The 16,175-nt window shown below is 41.1% G+C and overlaps 1 protein-coding gene across 12 annotated transcripts in view; it reads left to right on the top strand.

Annotated features, from left to right (window-relative positions):
• ADGRG2 (adhesion G protein-coupled receptor G2) overlaps positions 1-16,175 on the top strand; it is a 142,415-nt gene that overhangs the window by 46,095 nt on the left and 80,145 nt on the right. For 10 of the 12 annotated variants that reach the window (XM_036840816.1, XM_036840815.1, XM_036840813.1 and 7 more), the window contains exon 2: positions 5,380-5,422. The exons of the other annotated variants lie outside the window; for them this stretch is intronic. The gene's annotated coding sequence lies outside the window, so the exon portion shown is untranslated. The remainder of the gene's footprint in view (positions 1-5,379; positions 5,423-16,175) is intronic. 12 annotated transcript variants of the gene reach the window in all.

Below are 16,175 nucleotides of genomic sequence, written 5' to 3'. Positions count from 1 at the left end.
AAAAAAAATTTATTTATTTATTTATTTATGGCTGTGTGGGGTCTTTGTTGCAGTGCGCCGGCTTCTCATTGAGGTGGCTTCTCTTGTTGCGGAGCACGGGCTCTAGGCACGTGGGATCAGTAGTTGTGGCACATGGGCTCATTAGTTGTGGTGCATAGGCTCTAGAGCACAGGCTCAGTAGTTGTGGCACATGGGCTTAGTTGCTCCGCGGCATGTGGGATCTTCCCAGACCAGGGCCCAAACCCACGTTGCCTGCCTTGGCAGGCAGATTCTTAACAACTGTGCCACAAGGGAAGCCCGATAAGTGTTCTTTTTGTGAAATAGAAAATGACTGCTCTGAGAAAGAATTCATTGGTGTATTTATTTATTTATTTGGCTGTGTTCGGTCTTCGTTGCTGCACGCGGGCTTCCTCTAGTTGCGGCAGTGCATGGGCTTCTCATTGTGGTGGCTTCTCTAGTTGCGGAGTACAGGCTCTAGGCATGTTGGCTTCAGTAGTTGTGGCTCGTGGGCTCTTGAGCGCAGGCACAGTAGTTGTGGCACATGGGCTTAGTTGCTCCGCAGCATATGGGATCTTCCCGGACCAGGGATTGAACCCGTGTCCCCTGCATTGGCAGGCAGATTCTTAACCACTGTGCCACCAAGGACGTCCCGGCATGCCCTAAGTTTTGAAACACCTTTCGTTCCACCATGTTGTGTTGAGGCCTGTGGTAGCCTCACCCAGAGGGTTGGGTCTGCTGATCAGGGTCCTTCGAAAGTGGGTCCCTCACTGTGTGCTCTTTAATACCCTCTTCTCCAGCTCTGGGCAGAGGTAAGCAGCAATATTCTATCCCCTGCGATACATTTGGGAAGCCTTAAGCTCGGTAAGGGGAGGGAAGGAAAAGAGGGAAACTGTGGGATGAAGGAGAGTAGAAGGGAAGAGAGAATGAGAAGACTGGAGAGAGGGGAGGAGAGAAAAGAAAGTGTTCAGTGCTGCAGAAAAATAGCATCAGACCAACAGTTGCAAGAGGTCCACCAGCTCCTTTCCCTGGCCTGGTTCATTCCACCTCTGACGCAGCCTCACCAGGGTGACCAAGAGGTCATCTTAGATGTTTTGGAAAGCAATTCCAAAAGCTCTCTTCGTCACTTCTACAGTTGAACAATGCTCCATATCAGGACATTCTTCCTCTTGTTAATTTAAATCCCTTGGACTGTGGTTTAAGCTACCTTTTAGACATCACCTTGTGCCCATGGCAGAGATGAAAACCACCTCGCTGCAATGGTTCTTTCTCAGAGGGCCTTGTATACATCATGGATATATTCATAATCCATCGTAACCTCCACCTGGACATGCAATGTGGATTTTTCCCAGTCTATTTACAGATTAAATTTTTAATACGTTCCATCGGTTGTCTGCTCCTTCCCTCCAGGTCCCTTCTGGCCAGTCTGTGATTTGCTTTTTATGCCTTAGCAACATCAAACAGATTCTAAGCCCTGCCTCCTCCATGCCAGTCTTTGACTCTGTGTCTTGGTTTAGGTACTTTCCTCTCTTTGGAATGCCCATTCCCATGTCTTCACGTAAAGGGCGTTGCACATCCTTTAAGATGCAGCATGACTGTTATCTCCTTGAGGAAACTCTCCCAGATCCGTTTCCCTGCAACAGGTTAGGTTCCCTTCCTTGGAGCTCCCGCTGTGCATGTGACAGAGCCCGCTGCCAGTTCATCTGCGCTTCCAGAAAGCCTGGCCATCTGCATTCAGGCTCTAATGGTCCTCTTGCCCAAGTGCCCTTGGCACACCCAAACAGAGCGGCCCTGTTCTTTGGCACACAGTAGGCATTTGGTAAAGTTTTGTTGAATTAATTATCTTTGAAGTCTTTCAGAGCCATCTCACAATTTAACTCCTCTTGAATGGTGGCATCCAGAACTGAACAAACCAGTCTGTGCAGGTAAAGGTCCTTTTAGACGGGGTCCCATCAGTAATGGGGCCACCACAAGGTTTGAGAACCATTCTTGTTTGTTCCTCAATGGCCATACCCACCACTCTACAGCCAAGACCTGCATATCCCTGACCTTCTCCTGTATGTGCCCACAAGCCTAACCTTCACCATTCTCTCCATCTGTGCAATTTGCTTTTCCTACTAGTGTGGAGAAGCTTCTCCTTGCTTATTTCTACTTTCATTTTCAATTTATCAAGGCCTTTGTCCTCTGGTCCTTTCTTCCATGGTGTTGGTGTCATTGCCTGTAAGTGTGAGCCACTCTCTTCCCCTCAGTCTGGGCCAGTGATTAATCATTAGATTCTAAATGAAGCGCCGAGCCCTCAGGATGCTGCGTATCACTGGGTTTTGTTTTGTCTTGTTTTGGTTCCTCCTTGGACCAGCATCACATTACCCAGGAGGACAGTGGGAAACTGTCTGGGGCTGCTGTTACCTGTGCCCTTTGCCCGTTGTTTTGCTGATTATTCCAGGATGTGTGGGCCCTGTGGTCGGCACCCAGGGCCTCTGAGCAGCCTCACAGGAGTTCTAATTCTTGGATGCAGCCTCTCTGAGAGCTTCCTCTGCACTGGAGCAGGGCTCTAAGTACATACAGAGATCATTTCCTTCCCACCCAAACCACTTGTACAGTCTGCTTGCTTTTTTTTTTTTTTTTTTTTTCTGGTTATGCTGGTATTACCCTGGGTTTTAGCCAGCTTGATAAATAGAGGAAGTTGGATGCCTTTCCAGCCTTCCTGATGTCATGGTTTGGTGGAGTCTGCAATTGTGGGAGGTTTCAGTTAATCCTAGCAATTGGTGAGTTTGCTGTTCTTCTCTGAGAAGCTTCTCTGTCCTGTGCCATGTCTTACATAAGTCAATATGGTTCCTTTTGTGACTTGCCTTTTCCTTTCAATGAGGTAAGAAGCCCAGACATTGGCAGGCACTCTGTTTTGTTACTGGAGTGCTGGTGCTGATCCTGGTCAGATCCTGAGTCCTGCTCAGTTTCTCGCGCAGGTAAAGGACGGTGGACGTGTGGTGGCCATAGTGGCAAAGAGGGATCCAGAGGCCGACGGATGCACAGTTCTTTAAGTTTAGGCGTCTGCGTCCATCAGCCATTTTCACATCATTGCTTTTGACATTCTCTTCCACAGCTTACTCAGGTGAGTTCTTGCTCCCTGGCTGGGAAGCTGGTTTCTTGGCTCTGAGACCAGAAGCCTTTGTGCTCTCAGTGGGGCCTTTCTAATTGTGTTAGAGCAGGGCCAGGGGAGACGGTATCCAGCTGAGCAAGTGATGCCATTTCCTAGTTAGCCTCCCTCCGAGCTTGATTTTCGAGTTCTGTTTGGAGAATCTGGATGGTTTGGCCCAGCCTCCCTCTGTTATGCCTTTTGCTAGAAGAAATACCTGTAATTGTATAAGTTAATACATGAACATGTGCCGGTGTTCTATTGGGCTTCGTCCTTTCCCCCATCACATGCCTCTCTGTGGAGGTTTGGTGGGTTTCCTTCCAGGCTTTTTTGTATGCAGCCATACTTGTCACTATATAAATAAGCATACATATGTATAGCTTTGTTTGTTTCTTAACATATCCTAGTATCTATATTATTAAGAAATTTGATTGTATTCACTTGACTTATATGTATTGACAATCTCTATGTGTCAACACATATAGATCAACTTCATTTTTTTAAGCATTGTATAATATTCCAGAATATGGATGGACCATCATTTTTTAACTGTTCATCTACTGATGGATACTTAGGCTTTTCCCCCTTGCACAAAGCTGCAATGACAGTATTTGTTTGTATATTTTTGTGTATGTGTGTCAATATTTCTGTAGGGACAATCTCCAGAATTAGAATTTCTGGATCAAAAGGTATGCACATTTAAAAATTCAAAACAGAGCTAAACTGTTCTCTCAAAGTTTACATTTCCACCAGCAGTGTAAACAAGAGTTCATTTCCCCACATGCTCTCCAGCTTTGGGTATTATTAGGCTTTTTAATTTTTTCATTCAGTGGGCAAAACAAATTTCATTGTTGCTTGCCCTATTTTTCTACCTGAAAGTGTTCCAAGGGAGCAAAGAGAGCCTCATGTTGTTTATTAATAAACTTGGTTACCAGGAACCACTCAGCATGCTTTAGTGTGGTTATCCATAAGGTTTTGGAAGAGGCAATGTACTTGAATTGTGAAATTTCATCAAAAACCCCTATGTAGAAAATTCTCATTTGCACAAATACGAAGTGAAATTATTTCCATACTCGAAGTCACAGTCGATTTGCTTCCTTGTTTGATTATTTTAATGTTTTTCAGTTGTTGATCCTACATTCATTCCACGTTGAATATTGGTACATGTGTTTGTAATTTGTTCATCCTAGAACAGGACAACATGCTCGGCTTTCATTTTTGCCTTCTTTAAACGTTGCTTAATGAAGTTTTTCTGACATATTAGGCTTTATTAAGAACTACTTCTTTTTACCTCTTAAAGAGCATATAATCAATAGAAACTCACCATGACTCCTTATTTCCTCTTTGAATTCATATTCTGGATCCTCCTTGAGCATTGAACTTCTGTCTTAACGGCTCATTGACTGAAGCCAGGAGTAGGTCACTTGGTTCCAAGATCACCCTATGGATTGTTAACCTCTTGCACCTCTTGATCTTTATGTCTGTATTTCACATGAGGGGTTATCATAGTGTGAAGTGACTGTCATCTTTGAGCTAATAGCTGTACTGATGTTTTGGTTTTGAAGTGAAGCATGATGGAATATTCTCAAAGATACAAGTCAGGTTGTCAGCAGTGCTCTCTGTCCTGGGTGGGCACACAATTTCCTTTCCCCAGCGTGCATCTGCCTTGTCCCTCACTCAGGTAATTGCCAATGCCTCCACCTCCCCCTTCCAACTCTGAGCCAAACTTAACAATCAGTAGAGAGTTATTTATTTAGCCCCTCTGTGGAGAAAGAATTCTGCCTCTGGCTTTGGGGATGCAAGAGACAAAAATGACCCAATCCTTGATATCAAGGAGTTTAGTTTCTAGGGAAGTTAAGTCACAAAAACTGAAGAAATAGTTAATGAAGCATGGTCTCTAGAAGAGACCACCCCTCCTCAGATCCGATCACTTCATTGTCCAGTGCCCCTGTGATGCAGTTAATGAAACCTGAGACTGAGCAGTAATACATGCTACTAAAACATTAACAAGGTCAGCCCCCAAGCTGGCTTTGAGCTTGTCTTCCAATTTGTAATAAGTTCCTTAGGAGTACGGTTTGCTTCCTCCATATCTTTTGTAACTCTGCTGCCAAATTCAAGCCTTGGTAGATAGCAAGGGGTCTGTGGGGCCTTGGCCAATGTGCTGACTGTAGTACTGAAGCATCATGGTGCCAAGAAGGCCTGGTTTCTATTGATCTAATTCTTTCCTTTTTTTTTTTTTTAATTTTCAGATTTGTGCAGTTTCTCCATCTTTTCTTCTGAACTTCCTGTCAGGTGAGTGAGCCTATTTCTGTGTGAAAATGTAGAAATGATAGACATGTTTGGTTTTTTTTCCTTCAAATTACCCCCCTTCATTTCAAATCCCCATCCCCTTAACCACTGTATTCTTTTTGTTTTTGTTGTTTGTTTATTTTGTTTGTAACTCTTCACTCCCACTTGGAGCCTTCTTTTCTTCAGACATTTTCTTTTCCGTGGGGATTCTATTGTTGACCCATTTCTTCTTGGTAATCCAATTGTTTTTGAATAACTTTCAGTAATGGGTACGGATTTTGAAATTACATGGTGCAGTAAAATCTGGGGAAGGAGAATGATCATTTATGTAGAACTCTTAGGGAGTTTGTTTCATAATTCTCCCCTTTCCATCTCCCTGGACTGGCTTCCCATCTCCAACAGCATTTCTTATGTTTTGAAATGGACCATTGAAGTATTCTCTCTCTTACCTGAAGTGCGGTGCTCCCACAGCTTCCAAAGCCTCCTCCCAGCCAGATTTCTGCTGCTAACTCCCTTCTAAATAGAAATTCTGAAGCCACTACTGACTTCCTGTTTCCTCTGAGACTCATAAATAGTGATTATTTATGGGACTTTCCTGGTATAAATAATAAAAATCTTGTAACCAATGAAAATATTTATTATAATTAATATAAATTATAATTATCCTATTGTAATTTAGATGATAAATAATACACATAGTTATAGTAAATGCTAATAAGTTACTGTTAGAAACAAGGTTAAAATACCTGAGCAGAGTCACATAGCTAGTAAATGGGCAAGCGGGGACTTGAAGCAGGACTTGGCATGATGTGATGACAAAAGCAGTGAAGGGCACACAATATTGGTGGGTGGTTCCCTTTCCTTACTACCTCACTTCCTCTCAAATGTGATCTCCTGAGGATCCAAACCCTGTGCTCTGCCTCATCCCTGCTCTCATCCCCCCAGTGCTGATCAATACCTTGAGGATGCTTTGAAGGAGTCTCCTATTTCTCTCCTCTACATAGTCATAGAGTTATTGTGCAGCAATAAATTCCAGACCAAATCAATTTAAAAAATCTTTTTTCTGGACATATACCCAGAGAAAATCATAATTCAAAAAGACACATGCACCCCAATGTTCATTGCAGCACTATTTACAATAGCCAGGTCATGGAAGCAACCTAAATGCCCATCGACAGACGAATGGATAAAGAAGATGTGGTACATATATACAATGGAATATTACTCAGCCATAAAAAGGAATGAAATTGGGTCATTTGTAGAGACGTGGATGGACCTAGAGACTGTCAAACAGAGTGAAGTAAGTCAGAAAGAAAAACCAATATTGTATATTAACGCATATATGTGGAAACTAGAAAAATGGTACAGATGAACCGCTTTGCGAGGCAGAAATTGAGACACAGATGTAGAGAACAAACATATGGACACCAAGGGGGGAAATTCGCAGGGGGGTGGGGGCGGTGGGATGAATTGGGCAACTGGGATTGACATGGATACACTGATGTGTATAAAATGGATAACTAATAAGAACCTGCTGTATAAAAATAAATAAATTAAATTAAATTAAAAAGAACTCTGTTTTGAGTGCCTGCTGTGGTTGGAGTTGCATGCTGCCAGGGTTGGGGTGAGGTGGAGACCAAGTCTATATAGGAGAGGATATTGCGTTCTGGTGCTTTGTTTTTGTTTTTAGGCCAAGTTGAGTCTCATGGACTATGAACAGAAAGTGTCTTTAAGTAAAAAAAAAAAAAAAAAAAAATCACCATTTATTTGGCCGTACCAATGACTAGTGAATCTAAATAGTGGCTGTGAGCTCTTGAGCACAGGATACATATCTGTCTTGGTTATTGTAATATCGAGTCCCTAGCATAGTACCTTGTATGTAATAGAACTTCAATAAATATTTGTAAACTAGATGAATGAATGCAAGAAATAATTCCGAAATCTATTTACATTTAGTGCTGGAGTGTACTATGAATTTGTCTTCTAATTACGCTTGTAATAGCTAACATTTCTTGTCTATACTGAGACCTTCATTATATTACCTCATTTCATCCCTACAGAATGCTGTGAGGTAGATCCTATCATTACCTCCATTTTTTTCAGATGAAAAATTGAGGTCCAGAGAGGTTAAGGAACAGGCCAAGCTTAACACGGTAAATGGTGGAGCTTGGATTCAAAAGCAGGCAGATGACTCTCTCATGCATGCTCTTATACCCTATGCTGTTTCTGTGTGTGTGTGTGTGTGTGTGTGTGTGTGTGTGTGTGTGTGTGTTGAACATATTTACTGTGAGCATTGGGGGAGGAGCCTGAAGAGTGAGGGCAGAGAGAAAGTAGGCTTTCACTTTGCCTTGGGTAATTCACACGTGGCTAATCAAGAGGATAGATTGAGGGTAGGACAGTAGAGAAATTTGGAGATGAGTGAGGGAGTGGAAAAATAAAACACCTTTCACAAGGTTTTGTGAATATTTGTTTACTTTAAGTGCATAATTTATTTCTAATCTTAACATATCTGATATTGATTCACTTGTTTTATTGAATAAAGCCTTTTCCCCCCTGCATTAGAAAGCACTTGATGCTTATTAAGAAAGTCATTTTGCACTGTAAAGACCAAACAAATCATTTTCCTTCCATTTGCTTCTTTTAGAGACACAAAAGCTTCAAATTACCATCATGCCATATAGTTCACCATTAACTTTACTTTGTACTGTGACAAATGATACCCAAAGCTGCCACTTTGGAGTTCATATTCATCACCTAACAGTTAACCCAGTTTCTGTCCTCTTTAGGACTTTTTTTTTTTTTGGTGGGGCATATGGGATGCCATTTCTCCTACTACAGCATTGTTGGCTGGCTTTAGTTCTTGGTGATTTTATCTTCAAAAAATTTTGTTGCTGAAGTTTGGAATGGTTCCTTTTGTCCTATATTTCTTCAAATTACCCCAATTTACAAGATTTGAAATTGCTGCTAGACAGTTTTGTAAGCATTCCAGAGAATTCTGTAAATAGTCTTAAATTGATTTATAAAATAGATAAAAATGTGAGGACTTTCCTTGTCAGGTTTTGGCACCAGGGTTCTTCTAGCCTGATAAGAGTAAGTTAGGCTGTGCCCTTTTTCTCTATTCTTTGAGATTTTGTGAGGTTGGAATTCCTGTGAAAGCATCTGGGGCTGGAGTTTTCTTTGTGGGGAAAATTTTGAGACCTTTTTTTTTAATATCATGCCTCTTTTTAAAATTAATTAATTAATTAATTAATTTTTGGCTGCGTTGAGTCTTCATTGCTGCACACGGGCTTTCTCTAGTTACGGCGAGCGGGGGCTACTCTTCCTTGTGGTGCTCGGGCTTCTCGTTGCGGTGGCTTCTCTTGTTGCGGAGCATGGGCTCTAGGCACGTGGGCTTCAGTAGTTGTGGCTCGAGGGCTCAGTAGTTGTGGCTCGCTGGCTTTAGAGCACAGGCTCAGTAGTTGTGGCACATCGGCTTAGTTGCTCCACGGCATGTGGGATCTTCCCGGACCAGGGCTCAAACCTGTGTCCCCAGCATTGGTAGGTGGATTCTTAACCACTGTGCCACCAGGGAAGTCCCCTAGACCTTTTTTTTTTTTTTTTTTTTAATTTATTTTATGTTTTATTTTTATTTTTTGACTGCGTTGGGTCTTCGTTGCTGCGTGCGGGCTTTCTCTAGTTGCGGGGAGGGAGGGTTACTCTTTGTTGCTGTGCGCGGGCTTCTCATTGCGGTGGCTTCTCTTGTTGTGGAGCATGGGCTCTAGGCGCGCGGGTTTCAGTAGTTGTGGCGCACGGGCTCAGTAATTGTGGCTCGCGGGCTCCAGAGCGCAGGCTCAGTAGTTGCAGCGCACGGGCTTAGTTGCTCCATGGCATGTGGGATCTTCCTGGAGCAGGGCTCAAACCCGTGTCCCCTGCATTGGCAGGCGGATTCTTAACCACTGTGCCACCAGGAAAGCCCCCCTAGACCTTTTAATTATGTGTCTCTTCAGGTTTATTATTTCTTCTTGATTCCTTCTTGGTAAGTTATATTTTTTTCCTAGAGATTTGCCCATTTTTATCTAGATTTTCAAAATGATTGAATAAAGTTCTTCCTAAGATCCTTTTACCTTTTATGTTTATAACATTTTCAGTTATGTTGCTTTTTAAATTTTTTCTGTTGGTTATTCGCTTACACTTCTCTCTCTTTTCTTCCCTCTCTTTCCCTCCCTCCCACCTCCCCTTCTCTTAATTTTGCCAGAATTGTCTTTCCAAAGAACAGCCTTGGCTTTGTTAATAACCTTTGTGTCTTTTTATGTCATTTTATCTTTTATTTTTATTATTTCCTTTCTTCTTCTTTAGGTTTATTTTGCTGTTCTTTTTCAAACTTCTTAAGAAGGTGCTTAACTCATTAATTTTAAGTCTTTCTCTTTTTTTAAATATGTGCATTTAAAATAGAAATTTCACTCTAAAGATCTTTAGCTCTATCCCACATGTTTTGAGATATAATGTTTTTATTATTGACCCAGTCAGATATTTTCTAATATATGTTAGGTCTTCTTTGACCCAAAAGTTATTTGTTAAATAATAGTTTAACTTTTTATTATAGCTTAATTGTGTTGTGGTCAGAGAACATACTCCTTTTTTCTAAATCTGTAAAATGTTTGTGAGACTTCTTTTATGGCCTGGTTGGCTTTCATAAATATTCTGTGTGTACTTGAAAAGGTTATGTACTCTGGAAGGTTCATGTATGGTCTTTAAGTCAGGTTGGTTGAATGTGCCATTCAAATATTCTATATCCTTAGTGACTTTCTTTGAATTTTATCAATTGTTTTTTTTTTTTTTTTTTTTTAATTTTGCTTGTGGCCTTTTTTCAAGTTTATTTGTTTATTTTTGCTGTATTGGGTCTTCGTTTCTGTGCGAGGGCTTTCTCTAGTTGCGGCAAGCGGGGGCCACTCTTCATCGCGGTGCGCAGGCCTTTCACTGTCGCGGCCTCTCTTGTTGCGGAGCACAGGCTCCAGACGCGCAGGCTCAGTAGTTGTGGCTCACGGGCCTAGTTGCTCCGCGGCATGTGGGATCTTCCCAGAGCAGGGCTCGAACCCGTGTCCCCTGCATTGGCAGGCGGATTCTCAACCACTGCGCCACCAGGGAAGCCCTTATCAATTGTTGATAGACATGTGTGAACATCTCTCAATATGATTGTGAATTTGTTCTATCTCTCCTTGTATTATGTCAAAAATATTGCTTTGTGTATTTTGAGGCTATATTATTAGTTGCATTCATGTGTAAATTTGTTTAGTCTTCTTATGGAATTAAACCTTTTATGAATGAACCATTTTATTTATAGGTAATGCTTTTTGCTTTAAAGTATAATTTGTTTGATATTAGTATAAACACATTAATATTCTTTTGATTAGTATCTGCATTGCATATCTTTTCCATCCTTTTATTTTCAAACTTTCTGTATCATTGTTCTAGTTGTGTCCTTGTAAATAGCATATAGTTGCATTTTGTATTTTTTTCAGTCTTATAATCTTTGCCTTTTAATTGAATCATTTAGTCCATTTATATTTAATGAATCATTGATTTGTATGTGTGTTTAAACCCACCATCTTCTATTTTTCCTCACCATTCTTTGTTTCTTTTTCTCCCCTTTCTTGCCTTCTTTCCAAATGACTGAAATTCTAAAAACCATTTCTCCCCCTCCACTAGTTAGGAAATTATATACCCCACTTCTGTTTTTTAGTAACTACTACAGAAATTACAGCATCTACTCAAGTTTTCAATGTTGGAAGATAATCAGTACATTTAGCTTCCTGTAGGATAATACAAGGACCTTGGAAGACTTTAATTTTTTAAAAAATAAATTTATTTATTTAATTTATTTATTTTTGGCTGCACTGGATCTTTGTTGCTGTGCACAGGCTTTCCCTAGTTGTGGTGAGCGGGGCCTACTCTTCCTTGTGGTGCACAGGCTTCTCATTGTGGTGGCTTCTCTTGTTGCAGAGCATGGGCTCTAGGTGCGCAGGCTTCAGTAGTTGTGGCATGCAGGCTCAGTAGTTGTGGCACGCGGGCTCAGTAGTTGTGGCACGCGGGCTCTAGAGCGTGGGCTCAGTAGTTGTGGCACATGGGCTTACTTGCTTCGCGGCATGTGGGATCTTCCTGGACCACGGCTTGAACCCGTGTGCCCTGCATTGGCAGGTAGATTCTTAACCACTGCGTCACCAGGGAAGCCTGACTTTAATTTTTAAATTTCATTTTTATCTCCTAATTGATATATTAAATATAGTTGCCATATTTTATTCTGTCATGTGTCACTTATCCCTGCAAGATATTATTAATATTTTATATAGTCAAAGTTCATTTGGATTTACCACTATATGGTGCCACCCTTAGCTCTGGGCAACTGGGGCCTCTGCCCTGTGTCTCATGCTTTATAGAGGTCCCCTCTCTGGCCCTTCCCCAGTCATACCCCTCTCCAAAGGATGAGAACTTTTTGATATAAAGAAGGCATGCCCACCTTGAGCCCGCCCTTCTTCTCCCCCAACCCTTGCTTCTGTGTCATGTTTTGGAAACTCAGGAGTTGGGAATTTCCTATCCAAATATTCTGTGCCTATTTCCAGGACCCGAGCAGTCCTCTTCTCCAGGGCAAGCCATGCTGCAGGTGTACCTACCTCTAGACCTAAGGGATGATCAAAGGATAGCTGCTTGAAGGAGAGAGGGGGGTTTGGATCTATAGGCTGAGGTGTCCACATCCATGTGCACAAAGCCTCTTGTAGTTTAAGATGGAGACTTAGTGGAAGAATAAGGGCAAACTGGATCTCTTTTCAAACTCTTGACCTGTATACTACAAATGTTAGGAATGGGTCGGGTCACATACTAACTACTTTCTTTGTTCTTTGTTTCTTATTGTATCTCAGATCTTACATCTTTTGCCTGAATATATCTTTTAGGATTTATTTCAGTGAGGATTTGCAAGTAGTGAACAATATCACAGTTTTTGTTTATCTTCTGGTTTCCATTGTTGCTTCTGAGAAGATAGCTGTCAGTCTAACAGATGCGCCTTTGAAGGTTAACTGTCTTGTTTTCTTTGGCTACTTTCAAGATTTTCTCTGTGTCTTTGGTTTTCTTCAATTTCACTGTTTTGTGTCTAGGTGTAGATCCCTTTTTATTTATTGTAGAAGTCCTTTGGGCTTGTTGCATCTGTGGATAGATGTTTTTCACCAGTGTGAGGTCAATCTGTCATCCTAATTTCAAACATTGACTCTTCCTCATTCTCTCTTCTTTGAATTTTGTTTCAGTGTATGTTAGACCTTGTATTTCTTTTCTCCATGTCTCTGAACTGTTCTTTTGTATTTTGTATCTGGAGCTCAAGTTTGCTTCCTTACGCCCTCAGGCGTTAAGGGTCTCCTTTGCTTATATTACCTCCCTGAATTCCTGCTTTGGATTCACCTTTGGCCTGGTGATTCTCTTCTATCTTATCAGCTCTCTGATATATTTAAGAAAATGCTTTTAATATTTTATTCATGATTTTTAATTGTCTTCAGCAGAAGGTTTGGTCTAAATAACCTAACCCAACATATTCCTGGAACATTGAAGAAAAAAGAATTTTGGAGATATTTGCTGTATCAGGGTCTTTTAGCAGAGTTCAAGTTGAAATTTAATTATGCTTTTACAGTTTCCCAATTCTTTTTTCTTTTTTAAGTGGTTAAAGATATAACCAGAGACTCTAAAGAAAACCAGCCCTGAGATTCTCTGACTTCTTTGACAGTTGAATGATCAGAGTCAATTGCTTTTTCACCTTTTAGTTCTTGATTTATCTGCCCTGAGAACCTCTTTAGTACCTCCCTTTATAATTTCTCCTTGTGCTAGTCTTTTTTTTTTTTTTTTTTTAATTTATTTATTTTTGGCTATGTTGGGTCTTCGTTGCTGCACGCAGGCTTTCTCTAGTTGTGGAGAGCCGGGGCTACTCTTTGTTGCGGTGCACGGGCTTCTCATTGCGGTGGCTTCTCTTGTTGTGGAGCATGGGCTCTAGGCACGCGGGCTCAGTAGTTGTGGCTCGCAGGCTCTAGGGCGCAGGCTCAGTAGTTGTGGCGCACGGACTTAGTTGCTCTGCGGCATGTGGGATCTTCCAGGACCAGGGCTCGAACCAGTGTCCCCTGCACTGGCAGGCGGATTCTTAACTACTGCGCCACCAGGGAAGTCCTCCTTGTGCTAGTCTTGTTAGCCAACACTTATGAATCAGTGTAAATATCTCAAAGGTGTAACATTTTCTAAAACACTTAGGGAGCAATTATCACACCTCTTGCTACTCAAGTCAAAAATATTGATAATTGCATACATCACTGCAGCCATGGTATAATCAGATTACATCAGTTAACCTGTGGTAGCAGAGAATGACCCTCACCCAGACCTGCTCTGCAGTGGTGTCAAGCTATTTCCCTCCTTTTAAACTTTATTCTATACCTAGATAAAGATAGATTTATCATTTATTACCATTCAAGGTTGCACTGATGGTCTACATTTTAAAAAATATGATACTTATACTATTTAATGAAATTGAAGAGATCTAGAATAATTTCTTGGAGTGGTACAAGCAGGGCCATGGCATTCAGTCATGTAGCTTATGTACTGTTCAACCTTAGGGGTTGCCATTTACATCAGAGTCTACAACCACAAAAGATGAACCTGGGGTAATCGTTAATGAGTGGTTATCTAGTGTCAAGGTCTAGATTTTACTTTTTAAATGCTAGCAAATAGTTTTCTTTGTAATGGATGCTATCTTACAAGCCATCCTTAGCATCTTGAAATTTTGCTAAGAACCAGTGGCTATTCATCTTTGTTGATGACGTAGATAGCCTTGAAGCAACCCAACTTGCACCAGAAGATGAAGAAAAGTTCCAGCTGAAAAAGATAAAAATGACTTTTATATATAATGAGTTAGGGTTTCAAAATCCATAGATTTCCCTCTTTGATCAGTGATCCCAGAGATGTCATGACCCAGCAGGATGTTCTCTAGTTTATGCAGAAGGCAGTAGGAGTGGCACTATTTTAAATACCATAAAACTTCTTCTCCTATTAAGAAATATATATTCAGCCTTGAGGAAACATATTACAGGCTTGGAATATGGACAATGGAAAGCAGTCTTTTCAGTGGTGCCAGGTCTGTAGTAAGTTCTTCCTGATCCATATTCTCTTTTCAAGATGGTTACTGGAATCACCCTTCGTTGTGCCCTGTCCTGCTGTCATCTGGGAGCTGAGTACAAGCTCTCTTCAGTGGAAAAGCATGGTTTATTTTGATCAGAGGCCCAAGTCACAGCACATATTAACCAGTCACTCAGTGCCATGACTAATTTAACTTTGACCATATCTTATACACCACTTAGGCCCTACCCTAGAAGTTGGCAAAGCTCAAGAATGAGTTTGCAGAAATTTTGAAAATTCTATAATAGCATTTTGAGTTTGTTGATTCATTTCACCTGACGAACTCAAAACAGTTTACTTCCAAGGAGATCAATTCCCAGGAGGCCAGCATTGTGGCCTGGTAGAAAGAGTAGGAGTCCCATCAAACAGCCAGATGACCTTGACCCATCCCCTAGAACACGTTGGGCCTCTTTCTACATCTGTAGAATAAGGGTTTCAGCTAGGTGAATTCTGAATTCCTTTCCAGAAACAGACTGCTCTGATACTCTTTCCAGAACTAAAATTAGATACTTGTGTAGTAAATCTTCTAAATCAGCTCTGTGAATTCCAGGTAGCGTCAAGCCTAAGGCATTTGTATAGGAGAGTTTTTTTGTAGAGGTTCATTAAATATAGCTTAAAAAAAAAAAAAGGGAATGCTTCTGGAGGGGGAGCTGAGTTAAAAATTTTAAATAGATTAATTTTTAAACTTTTATATGAAACTTTTTATGACATATATATTAGTGTATAATTCAATGAATTTCAGAAACTGAACACACCATGTAACCAGCACACAGAATATTACCGGAACCTCGGAAGCCCCACTGAGCCCACTTCTAATTGTTATATCCTCTGCCCCCTTCCAAGGGTAAACCATGCTCCCACCCTCATTCCATCGATTAGTTTTGCCTGCTTTTGTTCCTCATCTGAATGGGATCATGGACAACATGCATTCCTTTATGTCTGGCTCCTTTATCTAACATGGTATTTCAGAGATTCATCAATATTATTGTGTGTAGCTGTAGTAGACACTTAAATTTTCTTCCAGAGAGACATTGCTTTATCTTTGCACAACGACGTTTTGTTCAAGTGACTCATTCGGGAGGGTCAGTAATATGCCATTATGAACAGAGAGAGGATGAAAGTGCTGGAGAGAAACCAGAGGCACTTTATAATTTATTAATATAGTGTGTTATTAATATATAATACAATTTACAGTATTGATTTTAAAAATAGAAGTCCTCTTTGGAAGGAGAAGGATTCACGTCCTGCTCTAAGACGTTATCATGCCATGTCCAAGGAAAGAATCATTCCTCTGGTACCGGCAATGGCTGTTAAATTATAGGATTCTTAAAGATTGCTAGCTTTTCCTGGAGACTGAGAAATCGTGATTTATTCCCATCTTTCTGTGTCCTTATCCCTGTAATCCCTGCACTATCTTAACCCTGCACGTATGAGGTGCAAAATAGCTATTTGTTGACTGACTGAAGGGTCTACAGCTAGCATTTATAGTGCCTTCACAGTGCCAGCCCCTGTGCCCAGATCTCTTGTTTACTCACCACAGCGACACTATCAGGCTGGTGCTATTATCACAGTTTGCTAG

This window comes from Balaenoptera musculus, chromosome X (genome assembly GCF_009873245.2).
Source record: "Balaenoptera musculus isolate JJ_BM4_2016_0621 chromosome X, mBalMus1.pri.v3, whole genome shotgun sequence".
Taxonomy (NCBI): Eukaryota; Metazoa; Chordata; class Mammalia; order Artiodactyla; family Balaenopteridae; genus Balaenoptera; species Balaenoptera musculus.
Note: the sequence above shows the minus strand (reverse complement) of the source record. Positions and strands in the feature narration are given on the sequence as shown.